The sequence below is a fragment of the Crinia signifera genome, chromosome 1, assembly GCF_055691185.1.
Source record: "Crinia signifera chromosome 1, ASM5569118v1, whole genome shotgun sequence".
Lineage (NCBI taxonomy): Eukaryota > Metazoa > Chordata > Amphibia > Anura > Myobatrachidae > Crinia > Crinia signifera.
Window position 1 is genome coordinate 118959903 of NC_139217.1, and position 13315 is coordinate 118973217.

Sequence of the window (13315 nt, forward strand, 5' to 3'; positions counted from 1 at the left end):
GGGTGGGGTTCATATATTAATGTTCAGGAGGGGGGGGTGGGCGCTTTGGGGTCAATGATATGTATGTATGGCTAGTTTTTATTATGTGCAGGGGCCCCGTTATGCAGGGTGGAGTACAAGTATTAATGTTCAGGGGGGGGGGGGGGCACAGGGGGGAGTGGGGAGATCAAGTAAATATGTGGGGATTGTGATTATTTACAGAAGTGATGAGATGCAGGGTGGGGTACAGGTGCTATTGTGCATGGATCATGTTTATGTGCAGGGGTACTGGTCATGTGATGAGGTGCAGGATTTAGGGTGATGTGAATAATGCACATTTGTGTAAAAAGTGTTTATGTGCAGAGGGGATCATGTGCACGGAAATTATATACTGCGTGGTGTAATACATGCAGAATAGCCTGTCATTTGTGATAGTAATGCAGGGTGACTAGACTGTAATGTTATCTTGGTACAGATATATAGGTACTGTATAGCTGTTTGAGGTGTCATGTGGTTGTTATTGGAATGGTGCAGCAGGCAGCATGATGTGTCCTGTTAGTATTAATGTGCAAGTTGGTGTCTTTTTTTGGGGGATAAACTGTTGGAGTTTGTGTTACTTGTGTCCTATTACAGCACCCATGGCATCGCATACCATTTGGCATGTGATGGTATGTAATGCAATATTGCGCAATGTTAACCAATGCCATACAATTTGATGAGATGCGATGTTAACTTGTATATGCTCCCTAATGACTGGTTATAATGTTAAATGCACCCCTCACGCCACCCCACACTATAAACGTGAACCCGAAGCGTGGCGAGTGCAGCGAGCCCTGTGAGGGGCGGCGGTACGCGTCCTACACCCTTTTCATACCCCCACTATCCACGTCAGCGTGGAGTTGAGAATAGAAAGTGTGGCGAGCCCGAAGCGTGGCGAGCGCAGCAAGCCCCGCGAGGGGACGCGGATACCTGTGAATCCCGTGAGGAGACACGCTTCGGGCTCGGTGGCTCGCTGCGCTCACCACACTTTCTATTCTCAACTCCACGCCGACGTGGATAGTGGGGGTATGAAAACGTTGTGGGACGCGTACCGCCGCCGCTCGCCACGCTTCGGGATGGCGTGGATAGTGGGTGACACATTTATTTTTAATTTTCTAGCTCATGTTACGCTGTGTTCTTGTAGAATGAAATATTGGATTGCATTTGGTGGTACATAACCGTTTGCTATATGTCCGTGCTTGTATTAGCATGTATTGAAATGTGGTGCATATTGCACTTATTATGTAATTAAAGTAGCATGTAAGATTTATTTTTCCCTTTTTTTTTTCCCTTTCTATTCCAGTTGTTGATACAGTATTTTGGACTTATTCATCCAATTTTTTCTTGAAAAACAGACAAATATCTGAGGTAAATATTAGTGGTCTTAGGTTGCATATTAATGAATAACACTACAGTGCATTGTGTTTTGCAGGGATTCTTCATTTTTTACAATGTTTTGGTTAATTTTTGTGTTTAATATTTTTCAGCATGGACCATTCTGTCTATCGTCAGCTTATGGGGAAGTTGATCGACCTTTACAAGGAGAATAGATGCCTGTGGAAACAGGACCACATGGACTTTTACAACCAGGCAAAGCCTAATGAGGCGTTTGGGAAGATATCGGCTTACGCTAGAAGACGTGTCCCTCATGCGGACGTCACATGGGTCCGGAAGAAGTTTACGAATATGCGGACAGTGTTGGTGAAGGAGCATAATCGGGTCCGGGAGTCGCAAGCTTCAGGAACCGATCATGAGAACCTTTACCAGCCGAAGTTGTGGTACTATGACCGGATGCTGTTCATTGTGGAGCAACAAGGAAGGAGAGGAACAGAGGGGACTCCTATGGATGAAGGCTCTTCATCCAGTGAACAGGAGAGCACGGACGTAGTAAGTATTGTGGCGAAATATGTTTTGCATGTAACTGAAAGTGAAATGTACCGATTTTAATTTTTTTTTTACCTTTCTTTTTATTCTAGGGAGTTTCCTCTGAGTCGGTGCAGCAGGCTGAGTCAGTGGCGGAGGTGGCAGCTCCTACGGTGGCGAGCACCTCATCAGCTCCCCCCAGGAGGCGCAGGAGGAGACAGCCGACGAGACCTGCTGCCGGTGGCCAAGAGCATTGCTGCCGGTATAAGGAGGAAGCTCTCGCAAATCCCCTAGATGAATTCCAAATGTTAGCAAATCATGTTGCCACAGAGATGCGGAAGTGGAAGTCAAGCACATACCACAACTCCAAGCGTTTGCTATATGACAATATGTTGCGCGCATCACAGGACGAGTTGTGTGATGAGTGCAAACTACCGTCATGTAGCACGCACGCAAGGCAACTAGGGCCACCACCCCAGCACCCACATCACCCCCCCCCCCCACGTTCAGTGCGCCGGTTTTTCCTCCGCCTGCCCCTTATTATCCGCTGGGACCCCCTATGCCACCTGACACCGATCCCTCGTCTTTGTCTGGGACTCTGTTCTCTGCTATGAGAACTGTGCAGACCCCCACTCCAGATGATGAGCGGTATTATAATTATTAGCTAATTTGATTGTTAATTTGTTATCTGGGTGCAATGTTCTTGTTCCTCTTCTTCTGTTTTTGCTCCATAATGAACTTTATCAGTCATGTACCACAATTTCGGTTGCAGTGCGGTCTTCCTGAAGTTTGTGATGACCGTACTCGTTGTGCTCCTTCACTAACCACTGTTCCGCATATTTGTATTTTCTTCCGGACTCATGTGAATGTTTCCATGAGTGGGCACGGTATTCTAGCGTGCTGTTATCTTCCCATTTGCCTCATTTCAATTTGCCTGGTTGTGATAGTCAGGAATCTATTCTCTTTGTATTTTTCTATCAACTTCCCCATAAAATGATGATCCTATAGTTGCCCCCCCCCCCCCCCCGCTCTTTCTTGAGAAAAAAATAAAAAATTGAAAAAAGTTTGGCCATGAACGGCCTAAAATAAAAAACAGTTTGGCCATGAACGGCCTAAAATAAAAAACAGTTTGGCCATGAACGGCCTAAAAAAAAAAAGTTTGGCCATAAACGGCCTAAAAAAAAAAGTCAGATAAATAAAAAACCGTTACATTTATTTACATGTGTTGTCTGATTTATTGTAATGTAGTACAGTAATTAATTTTGTGTAATGTAGACTGTTTATAATGTACTGCAATGTAATGGGATTTCAAATTGTTCACTTGTGTACTATCACGGCACCCACTGCATCGCAAACCATAAAGGCATGCAATGGTATGCAATGCAGTGGTTGGCGTTCATATTGGTGGTGCCGTGATAATACACCAGATATATTAGTCTTAATGGTTATTGGGTTAGTTAGGAAAAGTGGTACGGGCAAACAGTTAGGAAAAGTGGTACGGGGGTAGGTTAGGAAAAGTGGTACGGGCAAATTGTTGAGAAAAGTGGTACGGGTTGGTTAGGAAAAGTGGTACGGGCAAACTGTTGGGAAAAGTGGTACGGGTTGGTTAGGAAAAGTGGTACGGGCAAACTGTTGGGAAAAGTGGTACGGGTTGGTTAGGAAAAGTGGTACGGGCAAACAGTTAGGAAAAGTGGTACGGGGGTTGGGGAAAAGTGGTACGGGCAAACTGTTGGGAAAAGTGGTACGGGTTGGTTAGGAAAAGTGGTACGGGCAAACTGTTGGGAAAAGTGGTACGGGTTGGTTAGGAAAAGTGGTACGGGCAAACAGTTAGGAAAAGTGGTACGGGGGTTGGGGAAAAGTGGTATGGGCAAACTGTTGGGAAAAGTGGTACGGGTTGGTTAGGAAAAAGTGGTACGTGCAAACTGTTGGGAAAAGTGGTACGGGTTGGTTAGGAAAAGTGGTACGGGCAAACTGTTGGAAAAATTGGTAAAATCTTACGGGTGTCACACTGTTGTTATGGGGGTATTTCATTGTAAGCACCCATGCTAATCAATGCCCCCGACATTTAATGAAAGACCAATAGTCGCGTTGGTCACGTCGGGGGGATTGAATATGGTTATACAGTGTACGCGATGCTCCCGATTACTTTCAATACCACCGATTTCATCACAGACTTCAATTATCGCGTCGGTCGCGTCGCGGTAATTGAAGCATAGTACACGTTGCCTGCGATTGATTAATTCAACAGAATGTTGAAAAAACATCAACTGTCACATCGTATACTGTTAAATTTCTACCGATGTGCAGTTGAGAGCATATTGACCAGCTGTATTTCTGTTTGGTATGGAAATTGTACCACTGCAGAAAAGAAACTTATACAGAGGGTGATTAAAACGGCCCAACGTATAATGAGCACTACACTCCCGTCTGTTGAGGAGATTCAGAGTAAACGCTGCTTACGTAGAGCACACAACATTTTTAAAGACCTAACTCATCCAGCAAACGGATTATTTGTATTACTACCGTCAGGTAGGCGGTTTAGGTGCCTACGGAATAGGACGACTAGGTTGAAGAATAGCTTTTTTCCAAGGGCTATTGTTAATTTAAATAGGGAACGTAGCTTGGGTGGGGGGTTACTGGGTTTTTAGTTTTTATTGTATAATTTGTATGGACTTCTGGTTTTTTATAATATGGTTGTATATGGATAGATGCTAAATTGAATTTTGTTGTCCTAAATTAGGATAATGACAATAAAGTTGTATCTAATCTAATCTAATCGCGTCCGTCGGGGTTGATCGCGGCCCTTATAGTGCACTAAATAAGGGCCACGACCGATCCCGACGGTGGCCGTGCTAGGAAACAAGTACCCCAATCACTGTATGAAAGCCTGTGAAGAAATGTTACTAATTTCATCATACTGTAGGTCCAATTTGGGAAACATGTACATCTCTATTATTGCTTGGTGGTCTGTACACCCCCCTCCATTTTACCATTTTCTCCAGAAATTTAAAACCAAATTTATAGGAAAATAATTCTCTGTAGACGTGTTAAACCTTCTTTGTCATTTATATGGTTATTTGCTCATTAGATGCATTAAAAATAAATAAAAACACGACTAATAAATTAGTAAGAAATGTATTAGCAAAATATTAATCTCATTCCATTTAGTTGTTTTATGACATCATATATTATAATAATTATTATATTTTTAAATGTTTGTCCTTAGTACCATTGAATTCCCTTTCCACAGACAAATAAATGCACAAGGATGAAGAGCTGAAGACATCAGAATGAGGGAATATAAAACTCTATACAAATCCCATTGTGGTTTGACAAAAACTCAAGGCCTCAGCGATACTCCAAAGCCTTTCTGTCATTGTTGTCCTTCTGTCCACTGGCATCCAGCGCTTGCTGCACAGCTGTCTTTTATACGCAGTTTATTTCTATTCTTGTGTGCGCTTCATCATTTTTAAGTGACATTACCAAGATGAGACCATGTCAATATTAGAAAGTAACAAAATATAGAAAGGTTAAAAGAATGACCAAGAATCATGACACTAATCAAATGCCATGCGTTTGTAAAAAGGAGAACGCCATGGAAAATGTTATTTTCTGACATTTATGTCTGTCTATGTAATTTAATCCCATTAAGCATGCACTTTGAAACCGAACGAGAATGCTTGCGAGGATGAATGGCAGTGACTTACCTCAGAGGAATTATATGCACTAATAATGAAAGGAATTAGATTTGCGGAAGGCATATAATGAAGAGAACCAAATGAGCACTAGAAAAACAATGAATCTGTCAGGAGCCTGCTGCGTAGATTGAAGAAACAAATAGTCCAACGGCAAGCTGAAGCATGCTCTAGATTGTGCTGGCTGCTCTTTGGCCGTTGTACTTCCTGCGGCTCTGTAAGTGTTAATAATAGAGATGAACAGAAAGTGGAAGGAGCAGCAAAAAATCTTAATAACACAAGTCTTTACAAAAGCTAAAAGCATCCCTGTGAGATAATTGTTGTTCGGGCAGAGGTGAGAGTAGAAGATTGGGTGGCTACAGAGAGTAATAGACACATGACAGATGACTCTTTTTCTAGGCTTTCTTGGATGCACACTTAGCAGAAGGAACTTACAGAAACGTCTTTTGGTGTTCTAAAATTAGCCTTCTTAGTAAGTGTTTACACTGCCATACTTTCAAGGTGGGTGTTGCACAACTTCCACATTAAAAAGAGTATCTTAAGAAATGTTCTCCTTAGGATCTGGATTACAGAGGGATGTTTTAGCTATTTTAAAGGGGGGAACTGCAGTGGTGTAACTAGAACTGTATTATAAAAATTTTACATAAATTCTTGATGCCAGAGGTTTCATGCTCATTGACAGGAGTTCCATGCTCATTGCCAGGGGTTTCATGCTCATTGACAGAGGTTTTTTATTTATTGCCAGGGGTTTTTTGCTTGTTACCAGTGGGTTATATGCTCTTCACCAGGGTGTTACATGCCCATTGCTAGGGTATTACATGCTCATTGTCACTGGTTTACTCATCAGACGAGACACAGAATAATGACTAGTGAGTCTGGTTTCTTTCGCCGTTTCGGTCAAAGGCCATATGGGCAGTACGGATGGTGTAATGGTTAGCATTACTGCCTCACAGCACTGAGGTCATGGGTTTGATTCCCACCATGGCCCTAACTGTGCAGAGTTTGTATATTCTCCCCGTACTTGCGTGGGTTTCCTCCGGGTACTCCGGTTTCCTCCCACAATCCAAAAATATACTGGTAGGCTAATTGGCTCCCAACAAATTAACCCTAGAATGTCTGTGTGTGCGTGTACATGTGGTAGGGAATATAGATTGTAAGCTCCACTAGGGCAGGGATGGATGTGAATGTTCAAATATTCTCTGTAAAGCGCTGCGGAATATGTGTGCGTTATATAAGAAGCTGTTATTAATAATAATAATAATAAGACCGAAACATCAAAAGAGGCCTGACTCGCTTGTCCTTATTCTGTATTTCTAAGCTAAATGACTGCCACCATTACTACACTGCTGTACCTTGAGACCTAAACCCTTGAGGGCACCTGGGCAAGTACTGTAGGCTGCATCTACTGTGGAGTGCTGGCATACTTCAAATATATATAGTGTGGCAGATACAGCATATTTCCACAAGGGGATAATGTGGAAAATCCAGACCAGGTTTTAGATCATTAGCAGCAATATAAAAATTAGATCCAGTCCAGGTTTCCAACTTGATGTGATTTGGGTTGGACTGATAGCAGCACTTGTGTTCTCCTGATAGGGTTCCCAAGGCAGAGGGTAATTGCTCTTGATGGTGGAATAGCTGTCCAAGTGATAGGCCGGGGTGGGAACTATGGTAGGGACCACTTGTGCTTTCTGAAGTGTTTGTACTATGCTGTGACACCCGGATGCTGCAATGCTGTAACCATTATTGCTGTGCTGATTAGGTGGTATGCTGTTCACCTGCTATATATATATATATATATATATATATATATATATATATATATATATATATATATATATATATATATATATATATGTAGAGCCGGATTAACAATGGGCCTGATGGAGCTATAGCTCCAGGCCCACTCTCCAAATAGGCCCATTTTGTAGCTGAGGGTCAGGGCTTTCCAACGAGACCAGCCCCGCGTCGCTAGCCCCCCGGGAACCGGAGATACCGCCAGGCAAACCTGGAACGGTTTACCCATAGGATAACATGGGACCCGCTAATTCCGACCTCCACCCGGTTCCAACGGCTGCCAGTTCCCCCTCCGGCATCACAGAAGCTCGAGGTTGTATCTCAGTCGAACCCAAATCGCTGGGCCTTCAATCTGATACCAGGCTGGTCCATTTGGGTTCATTGGTTCTAGAGATATTGCAGGTAAAACTTTTTTTTTTTTTTTTTTTCATTTCTGAAATGTGATTTCATGGCTGCTCATGTTGTTTGAGGACTGATTTCTTTGGAACCAAATGGCCCAGGTTCACAGGACCAAAATCATTCGAAGGCTACATGTAAATGGGTCAGTTGGTTCCGAAGATATAGCTGGTTTTTTTAAAGGGGGGGCGGGGTTGTTTTCTGTCCCCCTCACACCAGAAAATGCAGGGACTAGGCTGGTGTAAAATGGGCCAGTCCGAGAATGTCCCTGCATGACCCTGGGACCATATTCCCTGCATTTTCTGGTATGAAAGGGGTATTATTTCAAATAGCCGGGACATGCAGTGCTCTGAATACAGCCGGGCAGCCCCCTACTCTCTGCCCGGCTGTTAATGTCTGTCATTTCTGCCCGGTGGCGACTGTCTCACATGGCAACGACATGGAACCCCTGGCAATGAGCATGGAACCCCTGGCAATGAACAGGTAGGTAAGCAACACTTATGTAGCATAATTTTTAATAGGCATTATGGTGTTTGGCATAATACCTAATGGAGATTATGGTGTGAGGCTTAACATGTAATGGGCATTATGGTGTAAATTTTTAATGTGTGCCTCTGGTGCGCAATGCCCCTATTTATGAAGCATATTGTGCATTATTGCTCAATCTGTTTGGTACAGTGCAGGCATGTCCAAACTATGGTTCTCCAGCTGTGAAACTACAAGTCCCATCATGTATTGCCACAGTTTTGCAATTAGGGAATGCTAAAACTATATCAAGGCATGCTGAGACATGTAGTTTCACAACAGCTGGATGGCCACTGTTTGGACATGCCTGGTATTGTGTGTATTTTGGCTCAATCCATGTGGCAAAATGTGAATTTTGCCTTAATCTGTGTGGCATAACGTGAATTTTGACTCAATGGGGGAAATGTACCAATATGAAAAACCTAGTTTTTCGTATTGGTATTTCCCCTACGACTGCATACGACTGTTTCAGTCGTATGCAAAGTCGTGTTCCGGAGGGAAAATTACAAAGCAGTCATATACGACTGCTTTGTAACCCTCCGATGGTGTAACCATTCGTATTAGCTGGCCATATATACGGCCGCTAATACGAATGTTTCTAGCAGTCTGCACGGCATCAGTCAGATCCGTGCAGGCTGCAGAGTGTAAAAAAAAAATTGAAAAAAAATAAATGTTAAAAAAAAAATTGGCGTGGGGTCCACCCCACAGCCATAACCAGCACCAGGCTGAAAGAGCCGGGGCCGGTAATTAAAAATCAGGGAACCTGACAAATAGGGGTTCCCCGATTTTTAACAACCTGCCCCAGGCTCCAGGTCCGGGGCTGGTTCCCAAAATACGGGGGACAAAATGACTAGGGGTCCCCCGTATTTCAAGAACCAGCCCCAGGCCAAACCAGCCAGCAGGGTAATGTCACAGCCGGGGGACACTTATGATATAAGGTCCCGCGGCCAAAACATTAACCCTACCGACCAGTCAGCCTGGCCAGGGGCCCTGGGGGAGTGGGGACCCCCCCAATGAAGGGGTCCCCCCCCCTCCAGGACTTACCTGACCAGGCTGAAGCAATGTAGACTGCAGGATTCATTGAGGCCAAAAGGGTGTACGGTATTTAATCTGTATATCCATTTGGCCTCCCTTTGAAGTAGAAGTAGATCTCGATCGATATATATATATATATATTCTAGGAAAGGAAAGAGGAGCGCTCCTAACCGTCTCTTGCGGTACGTGATACCATTTTATATGTACCTGTCGGATTTTATATTTGATTGAAATTAAAAAGATAAAGCACTATTTGGAGCGCTCCTCTAGGAGGCACACGCTCCTAGAGTATGCCTCTATATAGGATTGAATGTGCCACCACCAGCATACAAGTCTTATGGGAATTTACAACCATTCGCTGGATGAAAATAAAACATTTTTAATAAAATTTCCAAATTTAAAATTTTCCTTGTACAGAATTCATTTGCAGCTTATAATGATTCAGTATTCCAGAATTCATAGACACGTAGAATAAATCATACAAAGAACCAACGCGTTTCGTCATTTCTACTTCATCTAGGGCTGTAAAATCTACATGGCACAGAAGTAAAGCTGTATAATTAAAGATGTATACACTTAAAATATGTATACACTTATGTATATGTATACACTTATACACTTAAAATATATTATTCCCCTCATGGGGGTGTGAAAAGATCTGGATGTGTACATACCGATATTATTAGTATGAATACACAATCGGTCATGAATATCCGTTAGCTTGAATTCTTTAAAGAGCTGGTATAATTCACTCAAATCTGTGAATTTCATTACATATTCATTAGAGGATGAGCATAGGATGAGGATGGTTACATAGAGCGTTATCGATGACGAAGATACATACCCAAAGGTAGTCACAAATATAGTATAGCTCAGAGTCAAGACTGTCAGCCGTAATGCTTATTCTGTGAGAATCTACAAAAATAAACATATGTCCTATCAGTGGGACATAGTCCAGATATAGTCACTTATATAAGGGAAGCTAGATTTTGTTTAACATAGTTACAATGTGACATCTCTATGTTTTAAATGTTAGTTCAACTAAAGTGCCAGTTTAATTGTATTTGGCTTGGGGGAGCAAAATTTCTAGTTACGCCACTGCAAGATATATTGGAAAGTTTCAAAAAGCCAGTTGATTCTTCTCAGTTAGTAGTGGAGGTTTATGACCTTGGAGAACCACATTCCGTAGGCTTGCAAGAGGGTTGGATGTGAGGATTTTAGGAAAGGAAAATAACCTTAGAACAAGGAGGTAAGCAGACCAGTCAGGACACTGAACAGAAAACATGGGCATCAGTTAAGGTCCAGCGATGGAAGCTAGGCCTGGGGCTGTGGAGGACAGTTTGAATGATCATCCACAGCCCTCAACCATAGAGGAAGGGAGAATCCATGTCTACATTTTAATATGAGAGCTGGCAACCTGTGAGAGAACAGAGAAATCAGAGGGTATAAGCAGCAGCAGCAAGAGTAAGGGAGCAGCAGCAGAATGAGGGGAAGTGAACCAGAAGGATTCTCACCCTTAGGGGTACCTGCATAAGTCACCGCGTGAGTCTCAGGAAGCAGGATGAATCCGGGTTAGTGGGCGGCACCACGCGAGCATGGCAGCTTCCCAGACTAAGGTCCAGGTTACGAGTACCGTGAGGAGATTGAGCCTTAGAGATTGAGCCTGCACAACGACAGGGAGAACCCCAGCAGAAAGTTGGGGCGCTAGTAATTCCCACAGGACCCTGAGAAGGTATTTGAATTGCTGTAACTGCATCATCTATGGTGCAAAGGAAAGACTTGCTGAACTGTGATCCCCTGCTGAAATCGAGTAAATGGAAAGGAAATGGTGAGCTGATGTAAACTGCTGGAGAGAGAAGGAACTGTAATAACCGTGACAATATTTCTGCGATGAACTGTGAACTTTGAAATAAACTGCAGTGCTGTTTGAAAAGAGAAGACCCAATGTTTACATTTTAATTGCATTGCATGACTTTTGCATACCCGCCACCTCTAGATACCACGTGTGTAAATTAGGAATGCAGTTGTAATGCTTATGATTTATGGCCAACCAAGTGGCCAGCTGGTGTCTGTCTGGTGATAATTCTACTTTTATGATGATGGGTCTATTTTTATGTGGAGGCCTGGAGCTCATTGTTAATACAGCCCTGGTGATCTAGGCTACCCAGTAGGACCTCTGGCATGTATCCGTCTGTCCAGTAGAACCTTTAGCATTCGTCTCCTCCAAGGCATCTGGCTCCCCCAAGCCACCACTTGGCTGCAGTGTCATTGTTTTGCCACTGGGGAACTGAGTGTGCATCATTTGCTGCTTGGGCAGGGCCTGTGCAACCTAGGCAAAAACTTCAACCTACTGCTCACTTCAACCCCACACGGCCACCAGTACCCACTTTCCAGCCCCCCAAGTGAAAGTGCGAAGGTGGCGTCTACAAGGATGTCTTACTCATAGACAACCTTCATTTTGTGATATACAGACTCGGATGTGCCCCCCTCCGATACCGGTGACATTGGGCAGCTGCTTAAAGCTGCCTAATGGTAAAGCTGGCCATACAGTATGTGTGGGACCTTCGTTGACTTCTATTTAGTAGCAATGGTCTGTCACAAAACTTCACAGATAATATTGAGAGCCCACAAGTATTTGCAAGCACATTCTTTTTATTAATTTTCTATTAACAGACGGCGATATACAGTATTGCAAAATTGCAAAAGGGAAATTCATTTTTCATTGTAGAATATTTCACTGGTAACGTTTGTGCAGGCACTCCTCAAGAATGTCCTCTGTTTGTCCTCTCCAGCTGTCCCTACCTACTACCAGCAAGCCAGACGTGTATCTCCAGCAGAGTCATAGAAACATAGAATTTGACGGCAGATAAGAACCATTTGGCCCATCTAGTCTGCCCCTTTTTTACCCTTCAGGTAATCTCAACCCAATTTGATCCTTATTTATTTGTAAGGATATTCATATGCCTATCCCAAGCATACTTAAATTGTTTTTAGCCTCTACCACCTCTGATGGGAGGCTGTTCCACTTATCCACTACCCTTTCTGTGAAGTAATTTTTTCTAACATTTCCCCTGAACTTACTTCCCTCCAGTTTCAGTGAATGTCCTCGTGTTCTATTATTTATTTTCCTTTGAAGAAAATTTCCCTCCTGTACTATGTTAAAACCCTTGATATATTTGAAGATTTTTCCCTTCTCTGCTCCAAACTATACATGTTAAGGTCTTTTAGTCTTTCCTGGTTAGTTTTGTTATGTTGGCCATGCACCATTTTAGTTGCCCTTCTTTGTACACTCTCTAATGTATTTATATCCTTCTGAAGATATGGTCTCCAGAACTGGACACGGTATTCCAGATGAGGCCGTACCAATGACCTATAAAGTGGCATTATTACATCTTTTTTTCTGCTACTGATTCCTCTCCCTATGCAACCAAGCATCTGACTAGCCTTCCTCATTGCTTTGCTACATTGCTTTCCTGTCTTTAAGTCACTTGAAATAGTGACTCCTAGATCCCTTTCCTCCTCAGCAGTTTCCATTACAGTACCCTTGATACTATATTGAGCTATTGGGTTTTTGAGTCCCAAGTGCATAATTTTGCATTTTTTAGCATTAAACTGTAGTTGCCATGCTCTTGTCTAATTCTCAAGTTTACCTAGATCATCAGTCATTTGATTTACCCCTCCTGGTGTGTCTACTCTGTTGCATATCTTTGTGTCATCTGCAAAAAGGCATACTTTCCCTTCAATACCATTTGCAATGTCACTAACAAAGATATTAAAGAGCACTGTCCTACTAATGCTATGTTAAATGCCAATGCTCATTTTCATTGCTACAAATGCTAAACTCAAAAATAGGCACCTAAGCATTGTGCCAAGTTTTAGAATATAATTTGAGCATTTGAACAATGATATGCTGTTAACAGAGTGTACTGTATTGTGCCCATTTGTGCCAAGTAATTTTATGTTTATATAAACCTAAACATATGTTT